Here is a 12,413-nt window from a genome sequence, read left to right on the forward strand (position 1 = left end):
CAACCTCCGGAAACACGGGGTGGCACTGACAGAGGTACCCGAGATAGCAAGACCCCGTTGCACTGGTGGCAGCCAGCGGGATATGATACCCCTTCTACAGGAGGAAAGGAATGAATGGAAAACAACTACCAGAAGTTAAAGAGGACTACATTAAAAGATCTGGTGGAAGCCCGAGGGTTGATTGCCAGCAACAAAACAAAAGCGGATTTGATAGCAGCCATCATGGAACACGACAGTGCAGCGCCCCCCAATGTAAACGTGGAGAAAACTGAATTCCAGAGGGAAGTAAAGAACAGACTGGCGTTCTATGGCCCGAACCCTGCAGTAGAGATCATACGAGAGGTGATGGCTGATGTGCGTACTGATCTGAAGGAAAAGATGGCTGAGTGGACCAGGATAGACCTAGCCAAGATGGAGATGGCAGAGCGGACCAAAGTGGAGCTGGCCAAGATGGAGATGGCAGAGCGGAGAGTCAACGAGCAGGGGGAGCTCTGGCCTTCGACCAGGTACCTTCAACAGTAAGCCACAAAAAAATCCAGTATAATCCTTTCCGACAGTTGGGGGAGGCAGAGGAAGACATTGATGGCTTTCTGCAGGACTTTGAGCGGCAGTGTGCCCTTCATCAAGTAAAGCCGGAGGAACGGGTTCAGATTCTGGCCAGCAAGCTGACAGGCCGGGCAGCGGACGCCTATCGCACGGTACCTGATGAGGACTGTATGGACTATGAGCGGATCAAAGAAGTGATCTTGGCCCGGTATGCGCTGACACCAGAGGCATACCGCCAAAAGTTCCGTGGACTTATAAAACGCGTAACCGATACCCACGCTGAGTGGGCCTGTAAATTACGGCGGTCACTGCTACAGTGGGTGCAAGGGAGCCAAGCAACCACTAAGGAGGACGTCCTTCAGCTCTTCTTGTTAGAACGATTCTTTAATGGACTAACCCTCGAGACACAGGAATGGCTTCGGGACAGGCGGCCAATGACTCTGGAGGAAGCCGCTCGTCTGGCCGATGAAAATCATGATGCCAGGAGGCCTCAGTTGTCCGGATCAAAGATGGTTACTAGGGGCCCGCCCATGGACCTGGAGGGCCCCAAACCACCGAAGATTGTAGGGGGACCAGCTAGAAACCCAGCCTACCACAGTCCCCCTGGGGCGCGATGCCACAACTGCCGTCAGCTGGACCACCTGCAAAGACAATGTCCCAACCGGACTCAGCATACCCAGTGGCCAAAGGCGGGAACAGCTACCTTCAGCCGGGCTGCTGTACACTGCTACCAAGGTGAAGCTGACCCGGCATTGGGGGCTACGACTAACCAAGGGGTGGAAGAGATGGAGGAAGAGCTGCATGAAGTAGACCCCGTGAAGGCAGCCCGGGCAGATAATCGACAACAGCATCGACAGGTCGTGTGGGTTAATGGGAAACGTATGCAGGGACTAAGAGATTCCGGGGCAACTTTGACCCTTGTGAAGCCTCATCTTGTCCGGGACCAAGAGAAGACGGACCGGACAGTGGCAGTCCGTGTAGCAGGGGGAGCTATACATCGACTGCCCACTGCCAGGATTCACCTGAACTGGGGAGTCGGGGATGGCCTTGTTGAGGTCGGCTTGATGGAGGATTTGCCTGCAGACGTCTTGCTGGGAAACGACTTGGGGCCCATGTTGTCTGCATTCTCGGTTGCCCCTCTGGCTGAGGCATATCCTGTGACCACCCGGAGACAAGCTCGAGCTGCGGAGGCGGAATCACACTCAGAGGAGGCCCAGGTAAGACATCCCAGCCCTACACGTATTCCCATAGCCAGACACATTTCTTGGGCCACCCCAGATGAATTTAAGAGGGAGTTAATTGAGGATCCTTCATTGGAGGGATATCGTGGGAAGGCACAGGAGGGGAGAGCGGTACTGGAAGGGGAACAGTTTGTATGGAAGCAGGGACTCCTTTACCGGATCACAGAGCAGCACCACACAGGGACGAGCTCCACTATAAAACGACAGCTGGTAGCTCCCAAGAAGTATAGACAGGAGTTACTGCGAATCTCTCATGACATAACCTTGGCCGGGCACTTCGGCGTCAGTCGCACCAGGCATCGTTTGACACAAAATTTTTTGGCTGGGGGTAACCTATGATGTTCGTCATTACTGCCAGACCTGTGACAGTTGCCAGCGCATTGGCAAGAGGGGGGATCGATGCAAGGCTAAATTACGCCCCCTCCCCATTGTGGAGGAACCATTTAGCCGAGTAGCGGTCGATCTGATAGGGCCGTTAGCCAAACCCAGTCCGTCAGGGAAAAGGTATATATTGACAGTGGTAGATTATGCCACACGGTATCCAGAGGCGGTTGCGTTACCTAACATACTGGCAGAGACGGTGGCGGCCGCCCTGCTCCAGGTTTTCTCACAGGTTGGATTTCCTCGGGAGATTATCTCGGACTAGGGTACCCAGTTTACAGCAGAGGTGACCAACCAACTGTGGAAGCTGTGCGGCGTAAAGTCCATTAGAAGCTCCAGGTACCACCCGCAAACCAATGGGTTGTTGTGAGCGCTTTAACGGGACATTAAAACAGCTCATTGGGACTTTTACCAGGACCTACAGGGACTGGGAGAAATTCTTGCCACACCTCCTGTTTGCCTATAGGGAGGTGCCGCCAAGAATCCAGGGGGTTCTCCCCGTTTGAGCTGGTATACGGGAGACGGGTAAGGGGACCCCTAGACTTAGTGCTAGAACACTGGGAAGGGGAGGGCCTCATAGAAGGGGTACCTATTGTACCCTATGAGCTGGAATTCCGGGACCGCCTACAGGAGCTGACCCAGGCTGTACGTGAGAACATGCAGGCGACCCAGCGGCGCCAGCGCATATGGTACGATCGGAGGGCCAGAGAGCACACCTTGGAAATAGGACAGAAGGTCCTGGTGTTAAAGAACACTAAGCAGAACAAGTTCCAAGCTGCATGGCAGGAGCCCTACCAGGTAGTGGGGAAAATAGCCAACACAACCTACAATGTCGCCGATTGTGACGACCCCAGGGTTATCCGCATGTTCCACGTGAATATGCTGAAGCCCTACCGAGAGCGCCCTGAAGAGGTAGTGGCCATCTGTGCACCTGAAGCAGAGGATTTAGCCGGACTTCCCTAGCCGGATGTCTTAGTGGAAAGGACTCAGTTTAAAACATGGGACCAGGTACACTTGGGTGAAGACCTAGGCCCCCGGGAGAGACAGCAGGTGGAGGAGTTGTTGAGGCTGCGACAGAGGATGTTTTCGGGGAGACCAGGGTACACTCGCCTGGCACAACACAAGGTTGAGACCCAGGATCAGACCCCCCTGCGACAAAACCCCTTCCGCGTCCCTGAGTCTGTACGAGAGGGGATGCGACAAGAGATACAAGAGATGTTGCGTTTAGGGGTCATTGAAGAGTCAGATAGTCCCTGGCAATGGCGGATCTTAATAGGGGCAGATGGGGCGGTCGCCCCGGGCCCAAGGTTTTTTGGGGGCCCAGGGGCAGGGGCGGGCTGGGCCGGGTGGCAGAGAGGCAAATGCCCCCCGGACCGCTCCCCCAGCACCTGTACAGGGCCGGCCGTGCCCTGTGCTGTGACGCCGCCGGCAGCAGACAGCCACCTGCGTCACATTCTATGAGGGGCCGGGAGCTGCTCAGCTCCGGCTCCCTCCGGCTGTACTTCCGGGTCAGATGTCGGGCGTGCGCGATGACGTCATGCTGAAAGCAGAGGCGCTGCTGGGGAGCGAGCCGGCTGTGAGGTAAGTATGGGGAACTTTTTTTATTTTTTTTTATTTATAAAATGAATTAAATGGGGGAGGGGGTGAGTGGGGGCTGTACACAATGAAGGGGGGGTGACTGGGGCCTGTATATGATGAAGGGGGGGTGACTGGGGCCTGTATATGATGAAGGGGGGGTGACTGGGGCCTGTATATGATGAAGGGGGGGTGACTGGGGGCTGTATATGATGAAGGGGGGTGACTGGGGGCTGTATATGATGAAGGGGGGGTGACTGGGGGCTGTATATGATGAAGGGGGGTGACTGGGGCTTGTATATGATGAAGGGGGGGTGACTGGGGGCTGTATATGATGAAGGGGGGTGACTGGGGGCTGTATATGATGAAGGGGGGTGACTGGGGGCTGTATATGATGAAGGGGGGGTGACTGGGGCCTGTATATGATGAAGGGGGGGTGACTGGGGGCTGTATATGATGACGGGGGGTGACTGGGGGCTGTATATGATGACGGGGGGGTGACTGGGGGCTGTATATGATGACGGGGGGGTGACTGGGGCCTGTATATGATGAAGGGGGGTGATTGGGGGCTGTATATGATGACGGGGGGGTGACTGGGGGCTGTATATGATGACGGGGGGTGACTGGGGGCTGTATATGATGAAGGGGGGTGACTGGGGTTGTACAGGATGAAGGGGGTGAGTGGGGGCTTCACATGATGAAGGGCGGTGAGTGGGGCTGCATATGATGAAGGGGGGTGAGTGGGGCTGCACATGATGAAGTGGGGGATAAGTGGGGCTGCACATGATGAAGTGGGGGATAAGGGGGACTGCACATGATGAATTAAGGGGTAAGTGGGACTGCACATGATGAATTAAGGGGTAAGTGGGACTGCACATGATGAATTAAGGGGTAAGTGGGACTGCACATGATGAATTAAGGGGTAAGTGGGACTGCACATGATGAATTGGGGGTAAGGGGGACTGCACATGATGAATTAAGGGGTAAGTGGGACTGCACATGATGAATTAAGGGGTAAGTGGGACTGCACATGATGAATTAAGGGGTAAGGGGAACTGCACATGATGAATTGGGGGTAAGGGGAACTGCACATGATGAATTAAGGGGTAAGTGGGACTGAACATGATGAATTGGGGGTAAGAGGGACTGCACATGATGAATTGGGGGTAAGGGGGACTGCACATGATGAATTGGGGGTAAGGGGGACTGCACATGATGAATTGGGGGTAAGGGGCACTGCACATGAAGTGGGGGTAAGGGGGACTGCACATGATGTGGGGGTAAAATTAACTGCACATGATGATGGGGGAGTGGGGCTGCACATGAAGTTGGGGGGGAAGGGGACTGCACATGATGAAATGGAAGGGGGGATAAGGGGCTGCAAATGATGAAGCGGCACTGCAGATGAAGTGAGTGGGTGATAGGGGACTGCAATGGATGAAGTAAGGGGACTTGAAATTAAAGTGGGGACATTAAAGTGGATCCCCTATGGCCAGGATCACGTTGGGCGATTTTGTGCGTATTGGCCGTAGGCCTACAGCTTATGTGCAACGTCTTTTTAGGCCATGTCCACACGTGGTGGAATGGTGGTGGGTTTTCCGTATGGACCCGCAGCAAACCAAGTGCTGCGGTCCGTACGGCTGTCAATTCCTGCACGGGGCCCGCAGCGCTCAGGTGGGAAGGGGGATACAGGGGCCTAGGTTTTATGAACAGCCCCGGGCCCATAGTCCACTTAATCCGCCACTGGTCCCTGGGCATCCCCCATTGTGTTAGTGCCCAAGAAGGATGGGACCACACGGTTTTGTGTAGACTATCGTAAGCTCAATGAGAAAACAGTGACGGATGCATATCCAATGCCGCGTGTGGATGAGTTGTCAGACCGGCTGGCGGGGGAAAAGTATTTGACCACCATCGATCTATGCAAAGGCTACTGGCAGATTCCCCTTAGTCCTGACGCTATTCCCAAGTCGGCATTTGTCACCCCGTTCGGCTTATTCCAGTTTCGAGTTATGCCATTCGGGATGAAGAATGCCCCGGCGACCTTCCAAAGGCTGGCGTACTGGCTTCTGGATGATCTCCAGGACTATGTTTGTGCCTACCTGGACGACATCGCCATCTACAGTGTGACATGGGAAGAGCATCTAAATCACCTAGAGACAGTATTGGACAGGATCCACCAGGCCGGAATCACCCTGAACCCAAACAAGTGTCACGTGGGCAAAGCAGAGGTTCAGTATTTAAGGCATTGGGTGGGAAGTGGGAAACAGCAACCAGAACCAGCCAAGATTGAGGCCATAGCCAAATGGCCCACCCCACGCACTAAAACCCAGGTCATGGCGTTTCTAGGGACAGCGGGGTATGAAAGGAAATTCGTTCCCAATTACAGCAGCGTAGCCAAGCCCCTCACTGATCTGACCCGTAAGAACCAACCCCGCCAGGTAACCTGGACCCCAGAGTGTGAGGAAGCCTTTCGCCAACTAAAGAACGCCCTCACCAATACCCCTGTATTGGCCGCACCCGATCCAACTAAACGTTTACTGGTTCACACAGACGCTTCTATGTTTGGATTGGGGGCAGTGCTGAGCCAAGTCGGGCCAGACGGCCAAGAACACCCGGTAGCTTACCTGAGTCGGAAACTACTGCCCCGTGAAGTAAGCTATGCGGCCATCGAAAAGGAGTGCCTGGCGGTAGTATGGGCACTCAAAAAGTTGCAACAATATTTGTATGGACGACAGTTTTCCCTCCTAACGGACCATAATCCCCTATTCTGGCTTAATCGGGTCTCCGGAGACAACGCCAGATTGCTGCGGTGGAGTTTAGCCCTGCAACCTCTGGACTTCACCATCCACTACAGACCCGGATAACAAAACGGTAACGCCGATGGACTAAGTCGACAAACGGAACTTGTACCAACCCCATAAACTTCGGTCATCCCCAAACCGATCCGTTAAGGATCAGACTGTGTATGCCGATCGCGTCGCTGAAAAGGGGAGCCGTGTTACGTGTTACGGAACCACTCAGCACCCAGAATATGTTGTGCAGTTATATGTATGTATAATAGGTTCCATGGGAGATGCATGTCCCTAATGCATCAGCCCACAGGCTGATCCCAGCCGCCCCCCCTCTCACCTTTGTAATTCCCACAGTAAATATCCACCTGCGGCTATTGTAATGCATGTCTGGCCTGCCGCTTTTCTATTGGCCTGCCCTCTGTATCTGTGTGATATATTCTGTGTCCTGTGAGTAAAGTGTTGTCAGACTGGAAATACGTGGAGAAGCAGTGATCTTTTATATGCGCCCATGTAACCAAGGAATTCCAGCCAGCGTCCTTCATTCAGACTCCAGCCAAAGCAGAGTCGACCTCCGGAAATACGGGGTGGTACTGAAAGAGGTACCCGAGATAGCAAGACCCCGTTACAGTCTGTGACTCTGAACAGACTCAGCGTTTATTTTGAGCTTATTTGCCTGCAGCTCTGTGAGTATAACAGAGCTTGCTTTTGTGCACTGGGTGCCGTCTAACCCTTGTGCACATTACCGCCTTGTGCTCCGCCTCTCTAGCAGCGGTTTTTCCATCCACCGCACGGTGGATCCCGGGTGGCGAAGGCACTTTATTTTTTATTTAGTGACTTCCGCCACTCCTAACATAATACTAGCGCCAGGGTCTGGCTAGAGATGGCAGATCAGCAGCAACTGGTGCAGTGTGTGCGACAGCTCGAGGCTCGCTTGGCCACCCTTGAGAGGTCTCTCGCAGCTGCGCAGGCCACAGATGCTGCTGTTCAGGCACTCACAGATGCCATGGGGTGTATGTCCATGTCCTCCCTTGTGCCGACAGTTACCCGCCTCCCGTTGCCCGAAAAATTCTCTGGGGATGGCGCCTCCTGCAGGAGTTTCATCAGCCAGTGCTCTATACACCTGGAGCTGCTGGCTGCGCAATTCCCTACAGAGCGGGCTAAGGTGGCCTTCATTATCTCCCTACTGTCGGGCAAGGCTCTGGAATGGGCTACGCGGTGACCTCGAGATTCGGACTGCGGCTAACTTGCTAACAGCCATAAAGCAAGTATTTCTCGGTCCTCGGGTCATGCACAATACGTCTCTGCAGCTGCTCGCCCTTACTCAGGGGTCGCTCTCGTTTAGCCAGTATGCCGTCCGTTTTCGGACACTGGCATCCGAGTTGGAATGGTCCGACACAGCGCTTATCCCCGTTTTTTGGCGAGGTCTAGCAGAGCACGTGAAGGATGCTCTCTCCACTAGAGAGATCCCCACCAGTTTGGAAGAGCTAATTTCCATCTCCTCACGTATCGACCTCCGTTTTTCGGAGCGCGGTATGGAGGGCTCACTCCAAGCGAAGAGCTGCCTCAGCTCCTAAATTTTTTGTACCTCCTGAGCTGTCTGAGCCAGAGGTTATACCCCCTGAGCCCATGGAGGTGTCTCGTACCGATCTCAACACAGACTCTGATCAGGAATCCATTTGTGGTTGTCCCCATGTATGTGCGGTTTCTCCGGAAGCCAGCTCCCCGCAATGGTCAGAATCTGAACCGGTCACCGAGACTTTTGTCCCTCCTCATCTAAGGGCTCAAGTTCTCTCATGGGCGCATGCTTTCCATACGCCTCAACATCGAGGTTACATGCAAATTCCGAAGCTCTTGGCCAGAGCGTATTGGTGGCCTCATAGAGCTCGGGATATTAAAAAATTTATCCAGGCTTGCACTTCATGTGCCCAGGTTAACCTTCCTAAGCGGAGAGTGGTGACGGTCGCTGATTCGCGGCGGCGTTCAGTTACATCGCCAGCTCCTGCCATCTTCTCCCAGCTGTCTCTGTTGAAACCTGGTGACTTTTCTTCCACTGATGCTTTCCAGGTGTCCCGGTTTACTGCAACACCTACCAGGACATCAAGCTCGCCTTCGGGTGAGTTTGAGCCCAGGTTGATGGTTCGGAAGGCTCAGGGAGGAGGGGGGTAATGTTAGGAGTCTGATTTCTTCCTTCCCTATGATGAAATCTAGACCCTTACATGCTGCAGTCTCCTGCGCTTCATATGCGGTAGAGATTGCAGAGGAGAGTGCCTTGCAGCAACTCTCTCCGGAGGCTATGTCCTCTGTTCCCTCCACTGAGCATGCTCATGGGACGAGCTCCCATTGGAGTTTGGGAGTCACATGCTCAGGTCCTGTGTCTAATCATATTGGCTCCTCCTGGAGCCTTGGAGACTTCCGAAAGATCCCGTTTGGTATAAAAAGCACGCATGGCTGTTCCGCCATGCACTAGTATTTCATACTTGCTGCTGTATGTATGGTGATGGATGCTTGGACTGGTGACTGACTTATTAAGAAACCCCTTCCCTCTGATAATACGATTGTGTGAGTGTTTGGATTCAGCCAGTAGGAGCGCTAGCGCCAGCGCGCATATGCTCCACCTTGCTCAACAGCTTAGCGTCTGCATTGCGCCAGCGTTATTGCAGCTCCTTGCCAGCGGCTCAGTTCTTGCCGCACTGCAGTTGCAGCTTTCTCTGTGTCCGCAGTTGTGACGCTTCGCACCTTATTTGACGGTAGGTCTAGATGGAGTAGTCCTGCTGTTTAAGGCTACTCCTGTGACCGCGAATACCGCGACTATATCGCTGTGTGTCTGTGACTCTGAACAGACTCAGCGTTTATTTTGAGCTTATTTGCCTGTAGCTCTGTGAGTATAACAGAGCTTGCTTTTGCACACTGGGTGCCGTCTAACCCTTGTGCACATTACCACCTTGTGCTCCGCCTCTCTAGCAGCGGTTTTCCATCCACCGCACGGTGGACCCCGGGTGGCGAAGGCACTTTATTTTTTATTTAGTGTCTTCCGCCACTCCTAACACCCTCTGACATGAGAAAGGCAGTTTTCCATTCGTCCCCTTCTTTAATTCTTATCAAATTATAAGTCCCTCTGAGATCCAATTTGGAGAACCATTTTGCCCCCGAAAGATGGTTACACAAATCTGGAATCAGGGGTAAGGGGTACGTATTACTGACAGTAATCTTGTTGAGTTCTGTGAAGTCGAGGCAGGGGCACAGGACACCATCTTTCTTTTTAACAAAGAAAAACCCTGCTGCTACCGGAGAAACTGAGGGTCTTATATGCCCTTTTCAGAGACTTTCCGTTATGTATTCCTTCATTGCCAGACGCTCAGGTCCTGACAAATCAAATAAACGGGCTTTGGGCAATTTGGCCCCAGGGATAAGGTCTATAGTGCAGTCAAATGAACTATGTGGGGGTAATGCCTCAGCCTCGCTTTCGGAGAACACATCTTCAAAGTCCTTGAGGTACTCCGGAATACCCTCCAGACAAACAGAAGACTCACAGGTGTTTTCGGAGGTCCGCTCTGCGTTGGCTGGAGTCTGAATGAATAACGCTGGCTGGAATTCCTTGGTTACATGGGCGCATATAAAAGATCACTGCTTCTCCACGTATTTCCAGTCTGACAACACTTTAATCACAGGACACAGAATATATCACACAGATACAGAGGGCAGGCCAATAGAAAAGCGGCAGGCCAGACATGCATTACAAAAGCTGCAGGTGGCCGGAGCCTGCCGATGTTTACTGTGGGAATTACAAAGGTGAGGGAGGACGGACAAAAGGAGAATATCGTGTCCCCTCTGCTCAGGGGCGCAGCCTGTGGGCTGATGCATTAGGGACATGCATCTCACATAGAAACTATTATACATACATATAACTGCACAACATATTCTGGGTGCTGAGTGGTTCTGTAACACGTAACATGGCTCCCCTTTTCAGCGACGCGATCGGCATACACAGTCTGATCCTCCAAGGATCGGTTTGGGGATGACCGAAGTTTATGGGATTGGTACAAGTTCCGCTTGTCGACTTAGTCCATCGGCGTTACCATTTTGTTACCCGGGTCTGTGGTGGATGGTGAAGTCCAGAGGTTGTAGGGCTAAACTCCACCGCAGCAATCTGGCGTTGTCTCCGGAGACCCGATTAAGCCAGACTAGGGGATTATGGTCCGTTAGGAGGGAAAACTGTCGCCCATACAAATATGATTGCAACTTCTTGAGTGCCCATACTACCGCCAGGCACTCCTTCTCGATGGCCGCATAGCTTACTTCCCGGGGCAGTAGTTTCCGACTCAGGTAAGCTACCGGGTGTTCTTGGTTGTCCGGTCCGACTTGGCTCAATACTGCCCCCAATCCAAACATAGAAGCGTCTGTGTGAACCAGCAAACGTTTAGTTGGATCGGGTGCGGCCAATACAGGGGTATTGGTGAGGGCGTCCTTTAGTTGGCGGAAGGCTTCCTCACACTCTAAGGTCCAGGTTACCTGGCGGGGTTGGTTCTTATGGGTCAGATCAGTGAGGGGCTTGGCTACGCTGCTGTAATTGGGAACGAATTTCCTGTAATACCCCGCTGTCCCTAGAAACGCCATGACCTGGGTTTTAGTGCGTGGGCATGGGCTATTTGGCTATGGCCTCAATCTTGGCTGGTTCTGGTTGCTGTTTCCCACTTCCCACCCAATGCCCTAAATACTGAACCTCTGCTTTGCCCACGTGACACTTGTTTGGGTTCAGGGTGATTCCGGCCTGGTGGATCCTGTCCAATACTGTCTTTAGTTGATTTAGATGCTCTTCCCATGTCGCACTGTAGATGGCGATGTCATCCAGGTAGGCACAAGCATAGTCCTGGAGACCATCCAGAAGCCGATCAGCCAGCCTTTGGAAGGTCGCCGGGGCATTCTTCATCCCGAATGGCATAACTCGAAACTGGAATAAGCCAAACAGGGTGACAAATGCCGACTTGGGAATAGCGTCAGGACTAAGGGGAATCTGCCAGTAGCCTTTGCATAGATTGATGGTGGTCAAATACTTTGCCCCCGCCAGCCGGTCTAACAACTCATCCACACGCGGCATGGGGTATGCATCAGTCACTGTTTTCTCATTGAGCTTACGATAGTCTACACAAAACCGTGTAGTCCCATCCTTCTTGGGCACTAACACTAAGGGGAATGCCCAGGGACTATCTGACTCTTCAATGACCCCTAAACGCAGCATCTCTTGTATCTCTTGTCGCATCCCCTCTCGTACAGACTCAGGGACGCAGAAGGGGTTTTGTCGTAGGGGGGTCTGATCCTGGGTCTCAACCTTGTGTTGTGCCAGGCTCTCTCAAAACATCCTCTGTCGCAGCCTCAACAACGCCTTCGCCTGCTGTCTCTCCCAGGGGTCTAGGTCTTCACCCAAGTGTACCTGGTCCCATGTTTTAAATTGAGTCCTTTCCCCTAAGACATCCGGCAAGGGAAGTCCGGCTAAATCCTCTGCTTCAGGTGCACAGATGGCCACTACCTCTTCAGGGCGCTCCCGGTAGGGCTTCAGCATATTCACGTGGAACATGCGGATAACCCTGGGGTCGTCACAATCGGCGACATTGTAGGTTGTGTCGGCTATTTTCCCCACTACCTGGTAGGGCCCCTGCCATGCAACTTGAAACTTATTCTGCTTAGTGGGCTCTAACACCAGGACCTTCTGTCCTATTTCCAAAGTGCGCTCTCTGGCCCTTCGATCGTACCATACGCGCTGGCGCCGCTGGGTCGCCTGCAGGTTCTCACGTACAACCTGGGTCAGCTCCTGTAGGCGGTCCCGGAATCCCAGCTCATAGGGTACAATAGGTACCCCTTCTATGAGGCCCTCCCCCTCCCA

The sequence above is a fragment of the Dendrobates tinctorius genome, unplaced genomic scaffold, assembly GCF_039654945.1.
Source record: "Dendrobates tinctorius isolate UK_male_01 unplaced genomic scaffold, ASM3965494v1 ptg000004l, whole genome shotgun sequence".
In the NCBI taxonomy this organism is placed as follows: Eukaryota; Metazoa; Chordata; class Amphibia; order Anura; family Dendrobatidae; genus Dendrobates; species Dendrobates tinctorius.